Here is a 9,735-nt window from a genome sequence, read left to right as displayed (position 1 = left end):
GGGCGATAGGGTTATTTCGACCATTTGTATGTAAAGAAATGGTCCAGGTTGGCGCATGTCAAATTTCACACTCAAATTTAAGCATATACCCTCCCAAGCAAATTGTCCATTTCTTTTTTAAATCAATATATATTTTTCATTTGATTTTTTTTTTCACCTGGACAACTTCATTTTGGGTTAAATATGACATATGACCAAGGGACTTCGGATATTACCTCTAGGTTACGAAAATTTCTTCCAAGAAGAAGAAATCTTTTTTTCCTCTTCCTTCCCATCTTTTTTTTTACACTTAGTATGTGACAACCAAGAATACGACAAGTGTATTGGACTTGCCTGGGAGATTGGTGAGGTGTCCCCACTAAGAATACGGAAAGTACCAAGGTAAAAAAGGACATTATTGTGCAAAATTTAATGGGGTTGAGGCGTTACACAATACTTCAATTGAGTTCTAATTCCAACTCAAAACAGGCAACCTTAATCACTTAATTTTTATACCAAAGTAAAATGCACCTCAATCTAATGCAACATGCTTACTATTAACATTTAGAACTCACTTATTTAGCCTTTCAAGAACTAAGAACATCTTCGAGTATATTCTTCAACAAGCTTTGCAAAGGATGAAGACTTGATCTCCAACAGTTTTGTTGGGGAGTCATATTCTAGTATAAGGCCTGGTTAAGAGAAGAAAATATAACAACTTGATTAGGCAAGCACCAAAAAAGAATGAGAAAGACATATTGCCAAACTCGACTAAGCCCATCTAATTTTGGTGTATTAATTACTAGCTACTAACCATTATCAAGCACAAGGACCAAAGCCATGTCAAGAATTGATGTTATCCTATGTGCGATTGTGATGGTAGTAGACCCAGAGAAGTGTTGACTAAGTGTTTGCTGAATTAGATAGTCAGTCGCAGTATCCACTGATGCAGTAGCTTCATCGAGTATTAAAATTTTACTCCTCTTGAGTAATATCCGTCCTAAACAGACTAGTTGTCTTTGACCCATGCTCCAGTTCTCTCCATTCTCACTTACTGTGACAACCACCATATGAAAATGTGTTAGCTCTTTAGGATCTTGTTTAAGTTTTCTCACCCTAATTCTTGTCAAAAAAGGGGTGGGAGGCTAGAAAGTTCATTATATATAATTGTGTTCTTGTGTATGGCTAAATTGATGTTGAGAAACTTTTATATAAAGAGAATATGTGAAAATACCAACCTGTAGAATCAAGCTTCTCTTTCTTCTTTCTAACTTCGTCACCAAGATGGCATCTATCTAAAGACTAAGTCAACAAAATGTTTATGTCAACTTTCCATCTTACTTGATTATTCAGGATGAGCGAGAACTAACCATTAAAAATAAACTAACCAATAGGTAAAAAAAAAAAACAGGGTGTCAAGTGGAAATGGAAAATGGGGAGGTAAAAATAGTTCTCTTCATAGGTCCCAAGTAAAACAATTTCATAGACCAAACTTTTCCAAAGATGATTGAATGTATCCAATGCAATGATTTCATTATCTAAATGAAAAGGATTTTAAAATTGAACAAAATATAAAAAGAAGATGGTTGCAAGAAAGGAGTTCATAGATATGCTTACAAAAAAAAAAAGGGTATGCATGTCCCAACTAGTCGAATTTGATATGCTTGTTTTATATGCAAATCATCAATAAGAAGAATATATGTTCACCCTATATTTTTCATTAATTGAAGATTATACATCAAAGTTTAAAAAATCTCACCTCCCAGATCTCTTCATCAATGTACTCTTCAAGTGGATCGAGATTTCTTCTTAGAGTCCCTTCAAACATTATTGGGTCTTGTGGGATGATGCTCAATCTTGACCGCAAGTCATGAAGGCCAATCTTGGAGATATTAATACCATCTATCCAAATATAACCAGCTACAGGTTCAAGCACACGAAAGAGAGCATGTACAAGAGTTGATTTACCACTTCCTGTTCGCCCAACAATGCCGATCTTCATCCCTCCAGGGAAAGTACATGTGAGACCTCGTAAGATAAGAGGAAGGTGTGGGGCATATCGGATCTACATAGATTTAAAATAATCAAATTGTGAAGCTTAGCAGAGTTCCCTAAGACCATAATGAATATAAAAAAAATTAGCTTGATAAGGTCTATTCCATAAAATAAGAAATATGTAAAGAGATAAAGGCTTAAGAAATCTTATTGGGGATTACCTGCAAATCAACAATATCAACTTTCCCTTGTGATGGCCATTCATGACCTGGCCTATTTTCTTCTACTAATAGAGGAGGTTCACTAGGGATGCATGTGAACTGTAATATTCTCTCAATGGATATGATTTGATTCTCAAGACTAGAAAGATTCCATATGACCTCATGCATACTGAGACCAAGCCCATATGTGACCGCTAAACCCACAACACCTTCATTAAAGAGTATGAAAAAAATAAATTCAAAATCATATATTCATGTTAACAATCAATCATGGTGTCCCTAAAGGATTATCTTCTAAGATCTTATTAATTTCAAATTGTCGTACCAGGACTGAGTTGTCCCTTTGGGACTAAAATCAAGAGTACCAAAGAGACGGCATATGTGATGGATGTCAACATATCCATGCGAAAACACAACCACTCCATTGCACCAGAGATATGAAATTTCGGTCGTAGATATTCATCCACCAGCTTGAAGTTTGTGTCTATAAATCTTTCTTCTTGATCGAAGCACCTAATTGTAGTTGAACCTAGGATAGATTCAGAAAAATGTTGTATAATTGGAGCCTGGCATACTCCGACTAGCCGTGAAAGTTCTCGCGCTGCATATGTGTAGTATTGCTACATCAAAATTTATGAAAAACAATAAAAAAATTAGGTGCAAGGTAAAAAAGATAAATAATAAGAGAAGAAGAAGAAAGTGCAATGAATTTATTGTTAGTGTGAAATTGATATAGTATTTTTTTCCCCAATGTAAGTTGCTAAGCTTTAGATTGCAGGTAGGAATACCACCATCATAGATGAAATTGTAGGGAAAAATTTAATTCTATTTATGCTGCACTTGACAACACTGACCTTATGAGGTCTTTCTTCCCCAACAACTTCGGTAAACAAAAGATAACAACTTTACATGAAATGTTATTTCTTATATATAATCTTCATTGATTAATTAATAATATTGATCTTTAAATTACCACTCTATATACACCAACACTAAATCAGTTTCGGTGAATAAGAAAATTCATATTTTATTTGAACAAACTTGTATTACTGGCCTATCAAACATGGAGAAAAATGGGTGACCTTGATTTCAAATTTTAAATATGAGAAGTGGGAGTGGTTATATAATTACCTGGTACCAAATGCATATCAAAATCATTGGAATAAAAACTACTAATATTTGCCATGCTACTTGTGACATTACTAAAGCAGTTCCCAAAAGTTCAATAATCGAGATAAGAAGTTCTTCAATTTGCGGTGGAATCGAGGTATCAAGTGCACTTTGATCTATAGATACCTGTATTTAAAAAGTTTATTTTAAATTTTAAATTATGTTAAATTTTATGATTATCAACTAAGATCTTTTTCTTTTCAAGAGTAAATAATCATATTTACTTACCCGATTTAGAATCCTTCCACTTGGAGTAGAATCAAAAAAAGACAGGGGAGCACGGAACATGCAAAAATGCATTTTGTTAAAGAGAAGAGTGATTGTCTTGTATCCGGTAGTTACAACGAGCATGGACCTTATAAGTACACAAAAACAGCATCCAAAGAACAAAGCAACATAAACAAATATGAGAGTGGATCCTCCAACATAAGGTCTTACATCCTTAGAAGCAGGAGAAGCCAACACCATCCAATAATTACTGGTTGTTTGGAGAACCTGAAAAATAATTTGTGCCAGTAGAATCAATGGTATAAAAGCTCCTTTATATGCAGCAGTAACATACTTCCAGTAAAATCTCAAATTAAATCCACCATTTTCTCTCTTTTCTCCTTGGACAAGTTGCCCTTCTAGCCCAATCGTTTTTTTTGTTTTGTAGTTATTGGATTCTTTTTCATCATCATTCTGAATAGACTGCCCACTACATAGTCTATTACCATCCTCACCATTAATTAAATTACCCAAAGCATTTCCACATTTAACAATATTAAGGTCTCCCAAAGCTTTTTCATGTGCACCCACTAATTCCATAAAATCATTTCCAGAATTAAGAATTTCTTTATACTTGCCCACTTGATTAATCCTTCCATCTTTCATAACCTGCCAATTATAAAAAGATAAATACTTCAAACTAGGTTGAGGGACTTGAATCGAGAAAGAAATGTGACATTCTCATCAGGATAATATCAGCAGAACGTAAAAACTCTAATTGGTGGGTGACATAAATTACTGTTTTTGAACCCAAAATTCCCAGCAAACACTCCTGTCACAGAGTTTAGATGTTCACATTTAGACACTCAAAAAGAATATCCAGTTACTTAGAAGATCCAAATAGTTATAAATACTAATATAATTTATTTTTCTTGACGATAAGTAATATCAAACTATAGGTTTTATGCAAGAACATGTATCTCTTAATATCAGGTGTTTGTATGGATCTTTTGTTTAAGCAACCATGATTTTATTCTTCTTAGAACAACTTTTTGGTCAAACTAACTTTCTGATGAACAAAATTGAGGTGTAAGCAATGAAATGTAAATCTCTAGCCAATTTTATCAAAGAAAATTTTAGAAGTAGAGGTCAAATAGTAGATACCTTGAATAAATGAGTTCCTGTGTGAGCATCTACTGCACTAAAATGATCATCAAGCAGATAAATATCAGCGTCATGATATAAAGCACGTGCAAATTGGATTCTTTGTTTCTGCCCACCACTCAAGTTGATCCCCCGCTCCCCTATGATAGTTTGGTCCCCAAAGGCACATAATTCGAGATCCATCTTTAATGAACATGCTTCAAGTATCATCTCGTACCTTTTTTTATTCATCTCTTTACCAAACAATATATTGTCTACTATCTTACCACTCTATATCCAAGGTGATTGTGCAACATATGCCTTCATTCCATTTAAATAAATATCTCCAGATATTTTTGGTATTTCTCCCATTATGCATGAAAGTAGGCTTGACTTGCCTGACCCAATAGAACCACAAACTGCCACTCTCATTCCGTGGTACACTCGAAGATTAAGATCTTTTAGTGTAATATTTGGCGAATGAAGGTCCCAAGAAAAATTCCCCTTGACTATCTCAACTACAACCTTTGTATCATCTCTTGTAACCTTTTTGTACTATTTTTTGATGAAGATCATCAAGACAGAGAAATGAGGCTATTCTATTAAGAGAAACTCTAGTTTGAACTACCATGGAAATTATGTTTGGGAGAAGAATAATAGGTGCTTGCAATAATTCAAATGTCGCCAGTGCAGATAGAACTTTTCCCGAGCCTAGCGGAATTCCTATAAGCATACAAAACCCAAAAGTAACCATGGATACAAACATGGGAGCAGACAAGTAGACAAAGGCAATCATAGCTGATGAATAAAGTAACTTTTTTAACCAACTTGTTTCAAAGTTCCTAAGCTCAACTATCTTATCCAAGAACCTCATATCCCAACTCTGGAGCTTAAGAATCCTCATACTCTGTATAGCCTCTGATGTAACCTTCATCCGTTGATCCTTTGAATCCATCAATTTCCCCTGAAATTTCTCCTGTAATTTTCCTATTGGAACAGTTGCTAACATCAAACTCACCGTAGAAACAAAAGATACAAGTGAAGCAACCCCAAGGTACTTATACAAGATCAACAATGCTAGAAAAACTTGAATAGGCACCTTCCATATATTATGCAAGTACCAACTGAAAACGCCAATCCTCTCAACATCAACATTCATCAAATTTATATTTTCCCCACTAGTGTGCCCCTGCTTTGATTGGCTTGAAATTCGAAGAACCTTCTTATAGATTATTGAGAACAAGGCAGCAGCACGGATCTTAATTCCCATTTTTCTCAATTGAAAGAACAAGAGCCTCTCTGAGATGCATCTTATGAGTTTTGAAAGAAAGAAAATAAACACTAGCACATAGCCTTTATATTTTAGCTGGTGAGGACTATTGAGATATTGAACAAAAGCGCCAACAAGATATGGTCCAACATAAGAAGCCACTGTGCAGATGATGGAGAATAGAGTTGTCCATAAAATTTCGTTCCATGTTGAGAGAATCAATGCCTTCGTCAACTTAAGTGTGTTTACTTGACCACCATAACCTTTGCCAATACCATCAGATTCAAGTTTATTTATAAAATGGGTAAAGACCATATTGGTTCTATCACAATTGGCAAGTTGAGGGATATCTTTCAAGTCTAGTGTTTTTTTATGGCCGAGTGCAAGCAAAGGACCCATCCAAGTGAAAGCAATAATACTAAAAAGATTGGCATTTGCATAAGGAGTAACATTCTCTCCACTAATACTAGATTCTTGTCCATCATCAACATTGCTTTGATTGAAACTAATTTTCAAAAGAGGGTTTGATAGATGGAGATCTTCATCTTCTCGTCCCTTTCCAAACAACCCAGCATAGCAAAAGAAAAAACCAGCAATAACAGATACAGCATTGGAGACCCATAGTAGAACTGGTGAGGACAAATGTTTCCAATACAAACTAATATATATAATAAGATTGGAACAAGACATTATGAAGTAGAAGGTCCACCAAATCCTTAGTAGAATAGGGAACTTGTGCTCACTTAAATTAGAAAATTGGATGTGCAAATAAGTAGAGATCACAAACCAAGTTATTGCCCTTAGTGCAAAATCCAGTTGGGCAAAAAGTTTAAGATCAGGCCAACCATATCTATACCCAGAGATGCCGTTTAACATACATAAGATGAGATTACAGAAAGATAGACCCATACAAGATATAAGGGCTAACCAATAGTAGAAAAAGTATTTATTCTTCAATATTGATTTTGAATTTTCAAGGTTTGGCATCATGCGTCCCTTGTAAGTCCAGTATATCGATAGAACTACTAAAAAAATTAGATGTGAAGAAGCAAAAAACCCGTGCATGAAAATGGTCGTAGACGACTGCGAAAAGAATATCCAAATATTCATAGCATTCTTTAATTCCTCAAAATCATCCATATTTGCAAATGTTCTTTTATTCTATTTGGAATTTGGTGGCTTAGTTCAGGTATTTCCAATACAAATCCTTGCAATTTTCATTTGCAAAAATTCTGTGGAATTTATACCATATAAATATACTATCATGTCCCCCTTATATGTTCCATAAAGACTTAGATCAATATTGAGATCTCCATATCACCCTTAGATGTAGTTGAACCTGTTAAGGAATAGACAAAATATGAAGTATTCGAAAATATATGTAAAGAGCAAGAGAGTTGGGAAAATTTTCATAGAAAATTAGAAATTTAGTAATATGAAATGAAATGAACCAGTAAATATTTTTTAATCAACATATTGGAGCAAAATGCAAGGTAAAGAACTGTATAAATAAGAACACCATTGATGAATTACAGTTCATTTCTATAGCAAAATATAAATTAAAAAAATGTTGGGCGGTCAAATTACGAGACCCATATATGAAAAGTTCCAAATAATATAATCAAAGTTGGGGGATATGCATGATTTCACCTTCTAAAAACATGGTTGCTTTACATTGTGATGGTTCTCTTTCTTAGGAAAGAGCTTCTTATGGACGTATGATTAAAGATAACAAGGAAGTCCATACCTTGGCTTTCGCGGGTGTGGGGGATAATTAATCTCTCAATTCCTTACATGGAATTACTCGCCATTCTCAGTGGGATTAGTATATGCATGGAAAATAATATAAATGAGGTGTCTATTCGGTCAAATTCAAAGTTGGCTATGGATATTTTAAATGGAATGATTAAAGGCCCATGGGAAGCACGGGTTCTCAAAAGTAAGATCTAACACCTTTATGGTCTCTCCATGTTAAATTCAGCATGATTGGAGGGAGGTGAACAAGCCGACTGATTTTATGACATCATTTGATACATCACATGGAGAGGCTATAATTCAGCCACCGAATTTTCCCAGTGAGCTGAATTCTTTTGTGGATGATAATGCATCTAATAAGGTATATTACAGAATGTAATATTTCTTTTTAATTTTCTTGTAATGGGCTGCAGAGTTTGTCCTTCTTGATTCAGGGACCTCTGTTCCCTCCTTTTGGTCTGCTCGAAGGGGTTGTAGAGATTGTCTTTCTGTGTATTCTATTTTTTTTTTTCCCCTAGTACATTCACACTGTGTGTAGCAAAAAAAAAAAGGCAACTCAGTTATCCTATGAATGGAATTGTCAAATGTTGACATACAATAGCCTCTCTCCTAGATAACCTTGCCAACCAATGATGGTGTATGATTTGAACATCATTGAATCATAGGAGGGCATCATAGTCAACCTAATTTACTTTATAAATCAAGGGAGATTGTTCTCTTTCCATGAGTGCAAGGGTCGCATCAATATGGGAGCGCATCTGAAAACACTAGCAGGGGTGAGAATTTTCACCTTTCATGGGGTAGTAATTTTGTCCGCCTCTATGTCGAGGTGCAGCCTCTACACTCAGACAGAAAATAGTCTCCCATAAAACAATAAATGGATTAAGTTGTACACCAATTTAATTGACTCATTTTAATTCGTCTTGTATTATCAATAAAATTTTATTTTATTTTATTTTATTTTATTTTATTTTATTTATAATTTTTTTATTTCCTATCAAGGTCCTATAGGCCAACTAGGATGGTAGCCCAAAGGCAACGAGGTGACATCCCAACTCAACAAAGAGCTGCTAGGAAGCGGGGGTGGGGGACTCAAACTAATTTGTTATATACAAAAACCATATCCTTGAGGTTATGTTTGGTTGCAAGGAAAATTTAACGGGAAAGGAATTTATACTTAGAAAATGAACTTTTCTAATCATTACCCCATGTGATTGTATGAACCACTTAAATTTCTTACCATATTTACTAATGATACATTTTATATGTAATTTTTATTTTACATTAATAGCAAAGTATTTAGGATGCAAAGTAAAATAAAATTTAATAATCAAATATAGAATGATTTAGAGTTAGTGATATAATCACATGGGGTAATGATTATAAAAATTCTATTTTTAAGTTAAAAATTTTTACTTTCCTTTCTTTTAATTCCCCTTGAAACCAAACAGTTCCTGAGATACTACTTCCTACATACACTTGCAATCAAACCCTGTAAAAAGACTATGAAAGTTGTGATGTAGGACAACTATGGATAATCCATCTGAAGTTTATAGGTTGTAGGCCAAACTTGTTCAAATGATTCTCATACCCACCACAAATGAGATAATAATTCAGAAAACAAGCATGCCACAATCAATAATCCAACAAAGGTCAATTAGGTCTAAACATACATATGTAATACAATAAAGTCAAAGAACTTTCTTAAACACTAATCCACTCAACTCGTGTGATATAGTTTCTCTAAGAACTATGAAAGAAAATGAATCTTTCTACTGAGAAATTCTTTAGTTGTGATAAAAATTTAATTGAAGGAAACCAGCGTCCCTGTAGCCTCAATAGTGGTTTACTGTGGTATGCAAAATTAGGTCAAGGATTGAAGGCTCGGTGGAGAGAGTTGGAGAAAAACGAAATAAACAACCAGACAGACCCTTATTTCAAGTGCTTCCATATGGTTAAGCCTTTTTTTCTTTTTTTTTTTTTGGAATGGTAACA

At 34.3% G+C, this 9,735-nt stretch overlaps 1 pseudogene; it reads right to left on the bottom strand.

Annotated features, from left to right (window-relative positions):
- Positions 1-478: 478 nt before the first annotated feature.
- On the bottom strand, positions 479-6,384 carry LOC122083377 (annotated as a pseudogene).
- Positions 6,385-9,735: the final 3,351 nt, after the last annotated feature.

This window comes from Macadamia integrifolia, chromosome 7, assembly GCF_013358625.1.
Source record: "Macadamia integrifolia cultivar HAES 741 chromosome 7, SCU_Mint_v3, whole genome shotgun sequence".
In the NCBI taxonomy this organism is placed as follows: Eukaryota; Viridiplantae; Streptophyta; class Magnoliopsida; order Proteales; family Proteaceae; genus Macadamia; species Macadamia integrifolia.
This window is presented reverse-complemented; position numbering and strand designations above follow the sequence as displayed.